The 18,254-nt window shown below is 42.2% G+C and overlaps 1 protein-coding gene across 1 annotated transcript in view; it reads right to left on the bottom strand.

The window, feature by feature from the left end:
• The window catches only part of LOC149290393 (uncharacterized), a 155,544-nt gene that overhangs the window by 118,487 nt on the left and 18,803 nt on the right, over nucleotides 1–18,254 (bottom strand). The window lies entirely within an intron of this gene.

Below are 18,254 nucleotides of genomic sequence, written 5' to 3'. Positions count from 1 at the left end.
CAAAGGCCACCAGCGGAATAAGCAGCAGCATCTAGGCCCTGGCAATCCCTGTGCATGCTGAGGAGGGGCCTTTGGGACTATATGCGCCTGCACAGTCTCAGCCCCAGAAGCCATTGCTGCCCTCACAGTCTGTTCTGAGGGAGGGAGGGAAGTGGGGAGAGCCCTTGTTCATTCAGAAGAATGGCTGGAGGGGAGAAGCCCCTCTTCTCTCCCCAAAGAAAGGCAGGGGTCCTGCAAGGCCTCCTATCCCTCTTTCCTTCCCTGCCCCCTCCTTGGGGGATTCCTTGGGTCCCGGGTACTTGGGGAGTTATTATGAGACATGAAGGCTGGTGGGACCCTTGGAGAGAGGCATGGCCATGGAGGGGAGGGGGATCCAAAGGTAATAAGGTCTTTGAGGAGCCCCCTCTCTCATGGAAAGTGGGGCTGAGGAGAGACCCTCTCTTCTGATGCCTCATTTGGGGAAGAGTTTTGTGCCAAATAGAAAGCATCGCACAGGATAGGATTCAGTAGCATTTTTCTTGGGGGGGGGATTCTTTAGAGTCCTGGGGGAGGGGGCTCTGGGGGGGAGAGAGGAGTGAAAATCCTCTTGGCCAAAGCCAAGAGGAAGGAGACGGAGGGACCTCAAAACTCTGGCAATCCCCTGTCAACCTGGGAACTAGGCTTAGAGACCCACAGGATCCAGATTGGGCACCCCCTCACATACTTACCTTTTCCTTCACAACAACCCTGCAGAGGAGGACCAACAGAGAGACCCACAGCCCCAGAAACACCCCCCCCCCCAGTTCTGGGAGCATACTGAAAGGGCTTTTGCCCCCCTTGAAGAGATGTTATTATTATTATTATTATTATTTATATTCTACCTTTTCTCAAAGGAATCAAAGAGGATTACAGTAATAAAAGAACATACAATTTAAGAAATACAATTAAAATTCCAAACCCCCAACCCTTCTCCCAATTATAAAAACATTAATCAACCCTTAAAAATCCTATTAAACAGCAAGAAAATTTAAAACTTTCATAACACAATACAGTAAAAAAGTTTTTTGGGGCAAGAAATGGGTCGTTTTGTGAAGGAGAGGTGAGAGGGCAGGAATGATATACATCAATAGCAATTTCCATCACACTAACGATGGCAAGGGTAAGAGTCAGGGGGAGGGGGAGACAAGTCAATAGATCTAATCTAGTCTGGAAAGAGGTCCATCTTAATAGCCTTCCTAAAGGCTTCCAAGGTGTTAATAGGACGGATCTCATCCGGAGGTCGTTCCAGAGTGAACCAATACCTTGTATCTTGCCCCGAAACGAATGGGCATCCAGTAGAGGGATTTAAGAACCGGTGTAATGTGGGCAGTTCTAGAAGAGTCCATAACCAACCTGGCTGCCATATTCTGTACCAATTGAAGTCTCTGAACTTGGCATAAGGGTAGCCCCATGTAGAGTGCGTTACAGAAGTCGAGCCAAGAGGTGACCAGCTCATGTACTACTGTTTCAAGGTCTCCCTGCTCCCTGCCCCATGTCTCCGAATGATCTCACCCAGCAGCTTCATGTAAATGTTGAATAGCACTGGGGACAGAATCATGCTTTGAGGGATGTCCGACTTGAGCTCCCTCTTGGATGAAGAAATGTCCCCAAGTGACAGGAATCTGCCCGAGATGCAGGACCTGAACCACTGGAAAGCAGTGCCCCAATTCCCAACTCTCCCATATGTTCCAGAAGGATACTGTGGTCAATGGTATTGAAGGCCGCTGAGAGGCCTTCAATAGCACCAGCAGGGTCACACTTCCCCTTTTCAAAGAGCTGTCGATGCTCAAACGGAGATCACTGACTAAGGCGACCATGGACGTCTGAACTCTAAATCCAGTTTGAAGTGGATGTAGAAAAATCCATTTCTTCCAAGACTGCTTGGAGTTGAATGGAGACTGCCCTCTCAATTACCTTGCCTAAGAATGATAAGAGCCAAACTGGCCTGTAATTGTTTCTGTCCAGAGAGTCAAGGGAAGGCTTTTTGTAGAAGTGGTTTAACCACCGCCTCTTTGAGGCAAGATGGAAGACAGCCTTCCCTCAAAGATGAATTAGTTATGTTTTTTAGCAGCATCTTGATGGTATTTCCCCCCTGAACGGCCAGCCAAGACGGGAAAGGATCGAGAGAGCAAGTCGCCTTTTTCATACTCCCAAGGAGCTTCTCCACATCTCAAATTGATCCAGAATAACAGTATGGGTGGAGGCTCTGGATACCTCTCCTGTCGCCTCTGTCATAAGGCCGGCATCCAAATCGGCTCTTATCTGAGAGATTTTGTCCGTGAAGTAGTTATTAAAAGCATCACATCAGGCTTTTGTAGGTTCTAATAAAGAGTTCAGGGTTCTGGAAGCTATATATTAAATAGGACAGTGTTGAAAGATATGTAGTTTGGCAAATGGGTGATATAACCCAAGAAAAAGGTTTAGTTCACAGAGACTGGAAGAATCTTAAAGTAAAAGTTGAAAGAATAGATGTGTATATGCAGAACATATTCACGTCTATAAACTTCGCTGTCAAACATACTGGTGACAACCAGATGACAGACAAGCATTGGTGGGACCCCAAAAGCCATCAACCAACTGGAAAAGGAGATTCAACAGAGGGAAAAAGACCAAAGATTGTGATGAACTATCTAGAGAACGGGATGATTTTGATAAGGGACACTTTACGGTCTACAGAAGAAGATGTAAAGATTGCTCAGCGCACTCAAGGAATGTGGTCCAGTGACACAGGAGGAAGCAAAGACTTTTTACTAGATGAGGTGTTAAGTCCACAGCCGGTAAAAAGAAACACGTGGTCAGTTACAAGGACTGATCCAGAGAAGACTCCTAAAAAGGACAAGGATATAATTGAGTTGATAGACTGGAAAACCAATATATTGTAGTTTGCCATTAGTATAATGGAAGATGAAATGTTTTCAAAACCATACTGGGAACGGGGCAAAGTAGTTGGAGAGGATGCTCCATCAGCCTTTAATCCAATAAGAGAAAAGGGTTAAAGATTAAATATGTTTGATAAAAACATTTAAATGGAACATATAAAGATCTGAAGTTGGGGAAAAGGTTAAGTGTTATTAAAATATTAAAACCCAACAAGTGATAAGGGATATGGATATAATATGCTAAACTTATCAGAAAATGATGGTAAGTTGTTATAACAGGTAGAACTGATATTAGACATATGTTTAAAAGGGGAACATACAGGAAAATACCAAAGATATTTAAGTTGGAAATGGTTATTGATAAAACAGGTATATGAAATATATCACATGTCTAACCTGATGTGTGTATAATGTTATATATAATGGGTAAGTATAATTGATAACTGGGAGTTCCTTGGACCATAGAACCGTTTGGTTCTGTGTCTCAATGAACCTATTAAAGGGGGGAGGCGTGTGACGGACTGACTTACAAACCAGCCAATCAGAAGCCAGAGACTCTAAGCCAATCAGGTGCTGGCTGAGGAGTTTGAAGATTCCGCTCGGCAGTTGGGTGGCGTCAGTTAGGGTTTGCAATCCTGAGGGATGAAGCGGGAGTTCAGTGGGAGATAGTTATAGAGAGGATGGGAACAGTAGAGTCCAAGAGAGGAGTGGGTTCCCATAGTTCCTGAGGGATGGTTACTTAAGGAACTGCTTTGTCCAGAGAGGGACAGGATTAGTTCTGGAGAGTCTGGAGAAGAGAGACTCAGTGGAACCAGACTCAGGAAGAGGGCTTTGGCTTACATCATTTCTTGAGTGATAGTATAGCCTGTGTGGCAGAGTTATTATTGTTATTATTACTATAGAGTTAAAACCAGACCTGTATATAAATAACAAAAGAAGACAGAGTAACAAGTCCATGTCAAAGATACCTTTGCCTATTCTGTGTTAAAAATAAACTTACATTCTTGTTTAATCAGCCGCTTGGTCTGTGTTTTAAAATCCATCCACACGACTGTCCTTCAAAGACCCAAAGAAGTGTCGGGTCAAAATAGAAGAGATGATTGTGAATTGTTACATCATCTATTAGAGATTTAAATCTGGATCTAGGTCTTTTCCTGCCCAGATGGACTTTTGCAGGTCCTTCTGCTGTTTTAAAAATGGTTTGTCATTAAGAAGGATAGGTATAGTCTGAAATGAAAATAGTAATTTAGGCAATATGTTCATTTTAACTGCCACAATCCTACCCAAGAGGGATAGGTTGAGTTTAGCCCATCTATTGGGATCTTGTTTGATATCACCCCATATTTTCTTGTAGCTGTTTTTAAAGAGGTCTCGGTTTTTAGAGGAGAACTCAGCACCTAGATATTTGACCTTTTTCTTCTACTTTAAAGCCAGTCACCTCTTGTAGATTTTCCTGATCGTTCTTTTGTTAAATCCATTGGTAAAATGTTTATCCCTGTTAATCCGTAAACCTGAATGCTGTCCATGTTCCTTTAATTTATAAAGCAGGGGATTAACACTTTCTATTGGGTCGGAGAAGTATATCACCACGTCGTCCGCGTACAGTTTAAGTCTGTACTCTTCCTGTTTTATTTCCAGGCCTTTGGTCTTCTTATCTTCTTTAATGCTAGGACTCAGACTCTCTAAAGTGGCCATACATAACAAAGGTGAGAGGGGTATCTCTCATTACAGGTAACGCCTTCGCTTTCCCCCCATTAATAATAAGTCTCGCTGTTTGTTTCTATAGACTGCATCTATCCAGATGATAAAGTTATCTCCTAGAACCATTTTTCTTAAGGTTTCCAGCATAAAGTTCTAATTAACTTCATCAAACGCCTTTTCGGCCTCAAGAAAAATCATAGCTGCTTTTTAATCTGTTTTCTTCTCATAGAAGTCTATAATATCTATTAAATTCCTCGTGTTGTTTCTAAGGTGCCTTTTTGGGAGGAAGCCAGTTTGGTCTCCGTTTATGATATTTTGTAGGGTTTTCAAAAATCTTTCTGCTAAAACCATTGCAAAGATTTTATAATCGTTGTTAAGGAGAGAAATCGGTCTGAAATGTTTCACCTCCAGCACCTGCTTACTTTCTTTAGGAATCAGTGCAATATCAGCTATCTTCCAAGAGTGAGCCGTTCTTCTTTGTGAGAGTCTATCCATGATTTCTACTAGGGGTTTAATTAGCTCTTTCTGTAAGCTCTTGTAATACATTGTGCTTAGGCCATCTGTCCCTGGCGCTTTGGATGCCTTGGTTTTACTGATTGATTCTAGCACCTCAGGAGCCGTTATTGGTTTATTAAGTTCGATTCTCTGTTCTTCATCAATCTTTACTACGTCTTTTCTGTCCAAAGATTCTTGTATCCTCTCCTGGGAAATATATTCTTCTTTGTATAGATTTGTTAAATATTTATATACACATTCTTTCATATGTTTTTGGTTGGAATAAATCTTGTCCCCTTCTTTAACCCTTGAAAAGATTCGTTTCTCCTTTTCCTTTTTCAGTTTCCTTGCTAACCATTTGCCAGGTTTATTAGCATTCTCAAAGTGTTTCTGTTTGATGTATCTTAATTTTTTCTCCTGGTCTTCTATTAGCCATCTGGATATTTCCTTTTGAATCTTCTTAATCTGTTGTTGAATCATTTTGTTTTGGGGGTTTTCTTTAAGTAATTGTTTCTTATCCTTTAACTTTTCCTGTAGTTCTTTCCAATTCTTTTCTCTATTTGTTTTCCTTTCATAAGATTGCTTCAAAGAGAAACCCCTCATTACCGCTTTGCTTGTGTCCCAGACGATCTCTGGGCTGACTTCTCCATTCAGATTTTCTTCAAAGAAGGATTTAAGTGGGTTTGTTTTTGCTTTATCTAGAATATTTCCGTCTTTTAACAAAGTCTCATCTAGTCTCCATATCAGTTCCTTAGGTTTATTCTTCAAAGACAAAAAAATTGGGTTGTGATCCAATAGGATTTTTGTTAGGGTTTCTCCTGCTTCCACCATTGTGCTAATAATCAGGGAAGTCAAGAACATATCTATTCTCAACCAGGGTTGATGGATGTTTGAAAAGAACGTAAATCCCTTAGAAAGACCATATTGATTCTAATGTGAAGGCTTCTTTTAATTCAAAGAAAGATTTCAGCAATTTCCCTTGCTTTAAGTATATCTTGTTGTCTGCTTTTCTATCTATCTGGGGGTCTATCACCCCTTTCCAATCTCCCATCATTAAGGTCCTATCGCACATACGGTCTGGCATTTGTTTTTTTCAGTTTTCCAAAAAACAGGTCTTTATTTCCTAAGGGTACATAAACTTCCACTATTAGGATCCTTTGGTCTTGTAAAGTAACTTCTACACCAACCAAGTATCCATTGGGGTCTGAGAATATCTCTTTAGATTCTGATTTATCCTTTGCATATATCACTACACCTTTTTTCCTCTTTTTTGAGGCTGCTATGTATTCTTTCCCCAATTTGGCGTTTTCAACAATCTTATATCCTCTTTCTTTATATGGGTTTCCTGAAGGCAAATGACATCAAGTCTCTGTTTCCCTAAATAATGAAAAAGTTTACCTCGTCTTTTTGGGCTGTTTATTCCTTTAACATTCGATGATAGGATGTCCATCTTTTCCCGTTTCATCGTCATATTCTCCATCTATATCGTCCTCTCTTGTGTTTGGTTTCCTAAGCAATTCCCCTTCTTCTGTTTCTTCTTCTAAGCTCTCTTCCTCCTTATCCTCTTCTCCTTTTCCGGGGTTGTTTCTTTCTTCTTTCTGACTGTCTCCTTTATTAAGTTCTTTTTCATTCTCATGTACAAAATGTCTTGCTTTTTGTACTGAGTTGATTTGGTATCTTTTTTTGCTTAAATTATAAAGATAGGCCCTGAGTTAGTTCCCATTTGTAGTAGATCCCATTGCCGCGCAAAACCTTAGTCAGTGGTCCATATTCCTTCCTCTTCCTTAACAGTTTCCCAGAGATATCTTTAAACAATAAAAATTCATTTTCTTCAATTTTGAACCTAGTATGAAAGTTTTGCTGGAGAATTGCTTCTTTCATTTGAGTCCTAACAAAATAAATCAGGATATCTCTGGGCAGACTCTTCTGTTTTGAGACCCAGGCGCTTACTCTAAACATCTTGTCCACCTCAAGGAGAAAAGTTTCATTATCTAGGTCCCTAAATTCAGCCAAGGCCGGTATTATAATTTTATATAGATATTCGTTCTTCTGTTCGGAAAGACCTCTTATTCTAAGACATCCCTCCCTAAATCTTTGCTCTAATTTAATTCTTTCTGCTGTATCTTCAATATGTTCTTTTGTTAATCTCTCTATATCTTTTCCCAATTTTTTATTTTCTTCCTCCAGGAATGTCACTCTTTCCCTGGTTTGTGTTAATTCTGATGTTATCTTTTCCAGAGAGTATTTATGTTAAGCAACAGGGTGGACATTAAACCAACAGAATCCCCAGACTTTCCCTCATCTTTAAGCTGAGGCAAATACATCCGATGTGGTCCATCTTATGGATAGGTATCCTGGCCAAAGCAAGATTGTCTTTATGGACCAAAGCAAGTCCCCTTACATGCTCACTGAGGGAGAACCCAGCTGTTAAGGCCTGATCCCAGGTGGCTGAGCTATCATCACCCAGCCAGGTCTCCGTGAAACAAGCCAGTTCAGTCTCTTCGTCCAGTAGGAGATCATGGACTAAGTGTGTTGTATTTTTCATTGACCTGGCATTACACAAGAGCAGGGAAAGGTTCTGTGGTTGTTTTGGTATGCTCTCCAGATCTTTTGAGACAGCAGGGTGAATGGAAGCGGAGAGAGATATTTGTCAGGATCCTAATTGCAGCCCCTCTTGCAACACAAAAGGAACAGCTTTTATTGAAGAAGATACATGCAATAGAAGTGACTTTTTGGTCAGGAAGGAAAGTAAGTATAAACATATCACTTTTATAACCATATCAATTAACCTCACCCCATTAACCAATAAAGCTAATTAATTGGATAGCCCTTTCCTGCACAGTGTCCTCCCATCTGGGATTCTGGCAGCATTTCTAAAAACAAGCTCTCATGTGCCTTCTCTCAACCACTGCACCTTGGGCCTTGGACCACAGAACTCAGCGACTTAATTAACATTATAGCTTATATATTGAAACCCCATCAATCCCAATCTAATATGATACCATATGAAAATATAATAAGCATAAACCCATAACAACATAATACAATTTAAAAATACCAATAACTCTCTATGTTCCCCCTCCTTTTACAGAGACCAGTCTTTTAAACTCAAGCCTCTGTTAGAAGGATGATTCCCACATATTCCAATCCTAGCAAACAATCACATTCTTTAGCCATGATCTCTCTACCTCTTTCTAGTATCTTCTATTAAAGCACATATTAAAACATATTATTTTAACCCACCATAAATACCATCTATCTTAACTCTAATTTAAACCTAAACCTATAACCCTTATGGCATGAATCACTAAATGAATAAATGAATAAATGCACGAATAAAGGGATTCATGACATATTGTGACTTCAGGCTGGTGCTCCTTACCTGAATGAGACTGGCCCATTGCGACCTGAGGCTGGTGCTCCTTTCCTGCAGCAATGAGATGGGACCATTGTGAATTTAGTCTAATGCTGCTTACCTGAAAGTTTGAGATGTGACCATTGCAACCTCAGGCTGATGCTGCTTACCTAAAGGACTGAGATTGGCCCATTGTGATCTCAGGCTGATTCTCGTTGCCTGAGAGATTAAGACTGGCCCATTGTGACTTCAGTCTGATGTTCCTTGGATGAATGATTGAGACGGTACTATTGTGACTTCAGGGTGGTGCTCTTTACCTGAAGGATTGATACTGGCCCATTGCAACCTCAGGCTGATGCTCCTTGCCTGAAAGATTGAGATGGGAGAATTGTCACTTCAAACTGGTGCTGTATACCTGAAGGATTGGGACTGGCCCATTGTGTGTCAGAAACAGTGTATAAGATTTTTGTCATAAAGAGTAAAGATATTAGGCTTTGGTTATTAGAATTAAAGTAGGAGTTATAGTTGTCGTTCATAGTAGGTAGAGTGATGGGTTATAGAAAGCATGTACTGGGGAATGTTAGAAAGACATATAGAGTGGCTTTTACATTAAGGAGGGCGTTTGGAGAGGGGCTGGGGTTGCAGCTGTAGATGGTTATCAAGGAGGAGTGAAGCTGATTTGAGGCTGTCTGGGAGAAGGGAAGAATCTCAAGAAGAGTTAGAAGCTTAAGGAATTGATTTAAATTGGTTTGAATATTGACAAATTCAAGAGAGAACACAATGTGATTTAAAAGAAATATTAGAAATTAGAGAAAACAAAAAGGAACATGGGCAAAATTTATAAAGTATTAATATTATTGTGGGACATGGACCAAGAAACAATTAAAGAGGTAGTGCTCAGTTGGGCGGACATAGGACACACGGTTGATTACGATAAATGGGAAAATATATGGAAGAAAGATGTCAAATTTGCATTGGCACAAAGCTTGAAAGAAAACTCATGAAAATGTACTTGAGATGGCATCTAACCCCAATAAAAATAGCCAAAATATATAAGAAAACGAATGATTTATGTTGGAAATGTGAAAAAGCAGCAGGCTCCTATTTTCATTGTTGGTGGAAATGCGGAAAAGCGAAAGAATACTGGAGCAGATAATAGATGCAATAAATACGATACTAGAAATTACACCAGAAGAAACCCCAGGATGAATGTTATTAAGGATGTTGGAGGACAATACAGATAAGAAGTATAGGAGGATATGGATGTCTATGTTAGCTAGCGCCAGGGTTTATACACAAGGAAATGGGAGACAAAAGGAATACCAGAAACAGAAGAACGGATTAACTCTCTCTATGATTTATTGCAGATGGAGAAACTATCACCCATACTGAGAGAAAATTCGGGAGAAAGTATATCAGAAGAGTGGGGGAAAGTATTAGGTTTCATTAGGAAGAAATGGAGAAATTTTGAAGACACACCCAACTAAAGGTGGTGGCAGGTTTGGGTGTGCAACGCCGGTACCCTGGTGAGATCAAACTCTTTTACCCAAAAAGGCTCTGAAGCTGAATGTAAAGTTCAAAAGGGTGGAAATTTAATTTAACGGACAAAAATAAAGAGTTTTCTCCTCCCCAGCTTTAAACAAAAGGTACTTTACAGTTTCAGCAATCTTCCAGATGTCATCTTTCTGGGTCTGATGTTGGTTTGCTCTCCTCACTCAATGGAGCTGGTGCAGGGTCTTTCAGCTCCTGAATTCCTTTATTCGCTTGCTGATGGTAACTAATTTGGCTAAATTGGTAAAATGGCTAAAGTGTAAGAAATGCTCTTTCCGGCTGTCTGGGCCTGTTTGCCGCCAAAAGACAGCTCTCTGCCTGCTCACAGCAAAGACTGCTCCAAAACTAAAAGCTTCCAGCTACAACAGAACATTGTGGGAAAGGGCAAACCAAACCTGGAAATAATGCAGGGGAATCCTACAGCTCCTCCCACAAACAATGACTTTCCTACACTAAAATATTCTATGGCCTGAACCAACACGAAAGAAAATGCAGGCGAAATTCAATCAGTCCTGGCAGGACATCACAGAAATTATTTGATTATCTATTGACGATCCTTCTTCTTGCACTTTAATTTACTAACTATGTAATTGTACAGTGTATTTTTAATTTTACGATATAAGAAAATAATTTGTATTTTTGTTAGAGGGAGAAAGAGATAAACTAAGGAAGAAGTATAGAAACAAACGAACAAATAATAAAGCAATATAGTGTATTATAGAATCTCGACGATGATGATTATAGAGGAAGAAAAAGAAGACTGGAAAACCTAGTGGTTATCTGTGTCAAAGATATTCATATCAGATACAAGAGAATAGTTGGGACATTTAGAAAGTATAGTATTGTTAAGATATTGGAGAAGGAGGGTATAAGCGAGAGAGCAAGGTATAAGAGAGTATTTAGTTGGATCATTCTCACAAAGTGGAGGAAGTCACAGATAAGTAGGAATGTGTGTGTTATGAATGTAAGAGTAGAGAGAAAGTGTTAGTGTTTAATAAGAAAGGGGCGAAAGGCAAAGCAAGTGACTGACTTAGAAACAAGAAGATGACAAGAAGAATCAAGGAAAGCAAAGGTTCAGGTTAATTAAAGAATGAGAGGTTAAAGAAGAAAGAAAGAGAAAGAAGAGGATCAAGATAGATGTCTCTCATAATGTAAATAAGAAGCTTAAATATGACTCTGCATTGAGGAAAGAAGACCTTGTATTAATTTAGGGAATGTAGTGTGTAATTTTTTAAACTAATAAAAATTTGTCAATTAAAAAAAACCAGCCCTTTCTGTCAGGAAGTTCCTCTTAATGTTGAGGTGGAATCTCTTTTCTTGGAGATTGCATCCATTGCTCCGGGTTCAAGTCTCTGGAGCAGCTAAAACAAGCTAGCTGCCTTCTCAATATGACATCCCTTCAAATATTTAAACAGAGCTATCATATCACCCCTTAACCTTCTCTTCTCCAGGATAAACATCCCCAGCTCCCTAAGGCCTTCCTCATAGGGCTTCATGGGCCCTCCACCATTTAAATCGCCCTCCTAAAATCAACATCCTTTTTGAATTGTGGGGCCCAGAACTGGACACAGTATTCCAGGAGGGGGCTGACCAAAGCAGAATAGAGTGGCACTATTACTTCCCTTGATCTAGACACTATACTTCTATCGATGCAGCCTGAAATCGCATTGACCTTTTTAGCTGCTGCATCGCACTGTTAACTCATGTTCAACTTGTGGTCTACTTGGACTCCTAGATACCTTTCCCATGTAGTCTCCTTAAGCCAGGTGTCACCCATCCTATATCTGTGCATTTCATCCCCCCCCCAAGCCTGATCCCCTTCCCTTTCACCCTCCGCTCTCTACTCTTCCCTCTTGCTCATCTGCACTGCTGCAGCATTTCACCCTCACCATCTCTTTCCTGCCTTTTTGTTTTTCACATTCGCTCCTTCTCTCTATCACAGACACACACCCATTTATGTGATGCATAAAAGGGACACTTTGAGGCTCGTTGGTTGAGAAAGGCAGGATAATCAATATACAAATAACTCATTGGGAAAGGCAGAGCAAGGGGGCTGGGACCTGGACTCCAATTTTGGTGAGGGTCAAGCACCAGGGAGCAGCCTTAAAACAGCCTTTAGACATCTCTAAGACAGGGATGGGCTACTGTTGGGGATTGGGAGGCATCACATTGGCCCCCAGGTGATCTCAGGGGCAACCGCACATTGTATTGCCTTAAAATAGGAATAATGTTTTGCCCCTCAGTATCCCATTGCATCCCTTTGGGGAAGTGGAGCAGAACCTCAAAAGGCTGGAAGAGGGCCAAAAAAGGTAGGAAACATACTCAGAGATGTGCTACTGTTTTGGTGAGAAATGCATTAATCTCCATGCTGTCTTCCCTCAAAATCCTAGAATTGGTGTGATATCTTGAGGCAGAAGTAAGATTCAGAATTAAAAAGTCCTTTGCTCGCACCAAAAGGTTTATTGAGACACTCAGGCAGAAGCATTCATTAACACATCTAAGAAGTCTCTGAAGCGTCAAAACCTTTTCCCTCCGTCATTAACTAACTTCACACTCCTCCCTTTCCTCCCCCTTCACCCCTAAACAGCCCAGCTGCCATGGTACCTCTTGCCTTCTTCTTCCACCTTTCACATATGCCTCTCCCCCTGGGGCATGTCTGCCACCCAAAGCTCACAAACCAGTCAGTTAACAGCCTCCACAACTGCTTCCTTTCCCCAAGCCATTCTAGGCCTCACTATCCTTACCAACTACTTGAAACTACTAGTATTTAAACTACTAACAATATCATTCTGGATGAACCACAGAAGATGGTTCTGACAATTGGCAGTTTACAATGGGGTATTTAGAATCCTTATAAGGTGGAAAGCAATAGTGCCTCACTAAACTACAAATTCAAATATTCTACAGGATGTTGCTATCACAATTAAACTACACTTGAAAGGGATCTAGGACTCCTAGTAGACCACAAGTTCAACATGGGCCAACAGTGTGATGCGGCAGCTAAAAAGGCCAATGTGATTCTAGGCTGCATCAATGTGAATATAGTTTCTAGATCAAGGGAAATAATCATGCCATTCTATTCAGCTTTGGTCAGGCCTCACTTGGAATAATCCTGTGTCGAGTTTTGGGCTCCACAATTCAAAAAGGATGTTGACAAGTTGGAATGCTTGGAATGTGTATTCCTGCATGGCAGAAGTGGATTGAACTGGATGGCCCTTGTGGTCTATTCCAAGTCTATGATTCTATAATGCTAGTAGATTCTGGTTCCTTACCCACAGAGGCCATGTTCTCATAATTCTCCATCATCACATAACTGTACATAAGTCTCTGCTTCTTCGTCAACGGTTTCCATTCGTCCTCGGTGAAATATACAGCCACATCCGCAAAGGTCACCTGCAACAGAAAATAGCCCTCATTCACAGAGTGACTAAACAAAAGGGGAGGAAAGCACATGGTGCATCCAAATATTATTTGATCACTTCAGAATTGAGTCCAGGAAATAAACTTTAAATGCTGTCAGCAACAAAAAAGCTACTGCCTTTGAGATCCAGTTTGTCTCGAATCTTTTCAATATAATATACAGTATAATACACAATTTAATTTAGGCCATGGCTGGGATATTGATGATGGATTAGGATACTGACTATCCAAACATATACAGTACATTTAGCTACCAAAGAATTATGGTGCATTTAGACATTTCTTGCCACATTTGAGAGGCAAACATAATTTTTAATAACAGTTCTGGGGAGCACTCTGGGCTTGAGGGCCACTGGGCCCACCCCATATTTAGATCCAGAGATGTTCTCCCATAGCCCCCAACATTTCACAGATTGGAAAGCAAGACACATGTGGACAAGCAACACCAAAAGGTGGTCAAGATGGCCAAAATTGTTTATGAGGAAGATCACACTATCTAGGAAGGGCACAGCAGTTTGCTTTTGCTTCAGCCTCCTGGGAAAGGCCATATACTGTCTCCTTCTTTCCTCTTCTCTCTCCACTTTTGAGTTGATGGGCTGAAAACTCAATTGCACTCAGGAACTGAAGAGAGCTGAGAAAGGGGAAAGTGGGAGGAGGAGAGAGAAACCGGGACATTTTTAAAAGCCCCTGAAAAAGTGGGGTGACAGAGAATTAACCAGGACTGTCTCTGCCAAACTCAGACAGTATTTAATTTTCTAACTTTCATAAACTGGCCCAGCAGTGACACAGATGAAGCAAATAGGATACTGACTCACCAAAGAGTTGTTGTACCTCGGCAGCCTCTTTCTGTTGGAGCCCAACTCCCTCCGCTTGGCCTCTGTGTCAGCCATCAGGTGGGCAGGGGGTCCTGGTGGCCCTGCACTTTCTCACTTCCAGCAAGAGAGGCCCCAAAGCCGTGTACAAGGAGGCCAAGATGAAGTTCCTGAGAAAAGGGACCACATTTAGTATTGGCTTGGCAAGAAACCCAGCAGCACTCAAAGACACAGAGAACAGCATCCTGCTGGTGAGATACGCAGGTGACATATGCCTTCTTTTGGCCGATGCAGAGGTGGACATCCCCTTCCTCCCTCTGCACCAAACAAAGCCCCCTGGACCTAGCATAGATTCACTGCAGCTCCCCTACACAACAGATACTCCATGCCTTCTTAGAGTGGTGGAGGATTAGGGAATGGGGAATTGGAGAGGGCCCTGGTTATGTCCCCGTAGCTAAATGTGAAATGAGTACATCAATCAATCAATCATCTGCTGAAACCTGCAGAGTTCCTCAGTGCTTTTCCCCATCATCAGCCCCTTTCCCAAGAAGGCTGCATCTGCACTATAGACATAATGCACTTTGACACCGCTTTAACCGCTCAGTGCAATGGTCTTTCTGGATGATGTGAACCTGATCCTTGCCAACAGCATCAAATACAACGGTAGGAAATGTTCCTGGGGCCACGCAGCGCTTTCAGTCCATGAGCTTTCCCCCATCTCCAGAGCAGTTAATCCTGTCTTGTGCCAGAGTTATGATGTTAGTGAGTTTGTTTCATTGCTGTTTGTCTAGTCCCTTCTATGAAACCCTCCCTGCCCTCTCTTTAGTTTTCTGGGCCCAGACCTTTCCTTTTGTGGATAGACTTGAGCAGAAGGGAGGATTGACCATTTTGGCTGCCCAGGACTTTAAGGATGCTTTGCCTGGTTTTGTAAAATGCCTTGCTAGGGAAGAAAGCCTTGTAGGACAAATGTATTATTCATAGATATTAGGAAATGACCTGGGCAAATCCTGGGATTTTACGTTTGGACACTTAGCCTTCTCTTCCAGAGAGCTCTCATGCCACAACTTACTACAAATCTCAGAATTCCACAGGATGGAGCCAGGAGATTTAATCCGGTTTCAATCAGGATTATTTCTGCAGTGCAGATACAGCTTAAATTGGTTGTGAAAGGACAGAAGCATCCAAGTCGAATTTTTATCCTGTTAAAAATATAAAGTGTTTTAAAATATGTGTTTTAAAATATAAGCAGTTTGTTTTTCTGTCTAATCGTTATTTTTGTTGTTCTTGTTTGTTTCTATGTTTGTTTGTTTCATTCTTGGTAATATGAGTTATTCTGTTCTGTCTCCTTCCTTCTTGTCTGAAAATCTATTAATAAGGAAACTGGGGAGACTTTTAAAACCTCCCAAAGGAGCCAATTTTGGCCTTTTTGGGGGACTAGCCTCCTCTTAGAAGCCAAATCCCAATGTTTATGAATAATAAGAATAAGGCTTGTATTAAAACTATCCTCCCATTTCTGATCCCTTTTAAAACCCATGTTCCCCAAAAGGAGCAGAGCTGTGTAATATAAAAACCCTCTCTGAAAAGAGACACACAGTTCCTTCCTTTTGGCCCAAGGAGCCTGGCCTCCTTCTGACTCTGGAGCCTCAGGAGAGAAAGAGATGCCTCTGTTCAACTGAGGCTCAGAGAAGGTTCCGGAACAATATTCCCCACAGTCACAAGCAGCACAAAATGGCCACCGGGAGACAAAATGGCCACCTATGTCTGAACACTTGGCAGTTGTCAGTTTGAGGCCTTCAGGGAACCCAAAATGGTGGTTGAAAGGGCCCCAAAGTCAGAAGGGACCCCAAACAGCATTTCCAAACCTTAACAACACCTAAAATCTTTCCTGATGCTATAATATAGAGACTCACTGAGATACTCTTTATAAATACGTCTTTCCATGTCTTTATAAATAAATAAAATTTAATAATACTAATGCTACTACTAATAATAGTAATAATAAGTTACAACCAGGAGATTTCTCCCTGTGGCTTCTCCCCCAGAGGCCTCTGCCTATGCTCAGGAGCCCCTTCTTCTTCTCCTTCTTCTTCCTCTGCAGAATCCTCCAGAGGCCTCGCTGCTCCTCCTCCTCCTTAGGCTCTTCCTCTAAGCCTTTCTCCTCCTCCTCCTCCTCCTCCTCCTCCTCCTCAGGTCCTTCTTCTAAGCCTTCCTCCTCTTCCTCCTCCTCTTCCTCTGGCCCTTCCTGTAAGCCCTTCCTCTTCCTCCTCCTCCTCCTCCTCAGAACCTTCTTCTAAGCCTTCCTCCTCCTCTTCCTCAGGACCTTGCTGTAAGCCCTTCCTCTTCCTCCTCCTCCTCCTCCTCAGGTCCTTCTTCTAAGCCTTCCTCTTTCTCCTCCTCCTCCTCCTCCTCCTCCTCCTCAGAACCTTCCTCTAAGCCTTCCTCTTCCTCCTCCGGGCCTTCCTCTAAGCCTTCCTCCTCCTCTTCCTCAGGACCTTCCTCTAAGCCTTCCTCCTCCTTTTCCTCCCAGACTTTGGGGGGGAGAATTGTGTGCCTTCAATTCCTTTCTGGGGATCCTAAGGCAACACTGTCAAAGGAGTCTCTTTGTAGGTTTTGTCGAAGGGTGTTTACCATTGCCATTCTTTGAGGCTGAGAGAGTCTGCCTTGGGGGCTGGGGGTGTGCTGCGTGCCTTGAACCCGTGTCTAGTGACCCTATTCCCAGGGTTTCCTTGCCTTCAGGTTTGCCTTCCCCTTTGCCCTTTGTCTTCCTCTGAGGCTGAGAGAGTGTGACTTACCCAAGGTCACCCATTTTATATAATGGGACTTGAGCACCCATGGATTTTTCTATCCAAACCAAATCTCAAAGTATACCAAGGGCCCATTGTTTTTCCATCTTTTTTTGCAAACAGCAAAGCACATCTTGCTTGCCTGATCTTTGCATGGTCAAGAGCAGTGTTGGGCAAATGCTAAGAGCTGCCTCCTAAGAGCTGAGGTTAGGAAGAGAGTCCTGGAAAACAGTCCTCTTCCTCTGGACCCACAGATTCAGAAAGACATGGGCCCCCCATTCAATGGGACCCCTTTCTTTAAGGCTGCTCTAGGTCCAGGAGGGTCTCTCAGGAGAGACTGGGAAAGTCAGCCTTTGAGGAGTTCTGGTCCTTAAAGGTTAATATCTCCAGGCTTTGCTGAGAGGGCAATATTTGGGATTTGGGGAGATCCAGGCTGCAGGGCTCTCTCAGATCTGGTTCTAAAAGACTGCAGAAATTATAATGATGATGATGATGAATCTTCCTTTCAAACCCACAGAGGCTTGTGGACGCTCAAATACTAACAGTGGTCATAAACACATTGCAGAAATAATCCAGTTTGCAGAAATAAACCACTTTAACTGCCCTAGTTTAGTGCTCGGGAATCCTGGGAATTTTAGTTTATTATGGCATCTGAGTTGTCTGACAGAGAAGACTAAATATCTCACAAAACTACACTTCCCAGAATTCCCTAGCATTCAGCCAGACAGTTAAAGCAGCCCTGAACTTCGGCCATTGTTAGCGGTTGGCTTGGAGCCTGAATAGGGTTCTAGAAGGCTGGTGGCTTTGGTCGTTGGCTGCTTAGGAAGAAGGGCTCCTTCTGGGTTTCCTTGGCAGGAAAGGAAAGGAAAGGTGGGTGCCTCGAGATGCCGATGGGAGACCCCTAAATTTGGTTCCTTTGTAAGAATGCTGACTGAGGGGGAAGATAAGGGAGATGGATTTGGTCCCCAGGGAGGTCCCAGGGTAGGCAATGCAGGCAGGGCAGGCCACACAACATTCGCTAACTCCCAAGTCAAATCCTGGTTTCCCTTCTTTTGCCCAGGACCTAAACCTGGACCAGAAAGGATCAGGTTTTATTTGCTTTCTTCTCCTGTAACAGGTGTTTTTCCTTGCCCTTTTTACACGTGGCAGTAAAGATACGATACATCAGGGCCTGGCACTGAGCTTCCAGTTTTCATGCATGATCTTCAGACAGGAGATGAGGCTGCCTCTTCTCCATTTT

The sequence above is a fragment of the Sceloporus occidentalis genome, unplaced genomic scaffold (assembly GCF_023333645.1).
Source record: "Sceloporus occidentalis isolate IW3139 unplaced genomic scaffold, rSceOcc1.0.p SCAF_39, whole genome shotgun sequence".
In the NCBI taxonomy this organism is placed as follows: Eukaryota; Metazoa; Chordata; class Lepidosauria; order Squamata; family Phrynosomatidae; genus Sceloporus; species Sceloporus occidentalis.
This window is presented reverse-complemented; position numbering and strand designations above follow the sequence as displayed.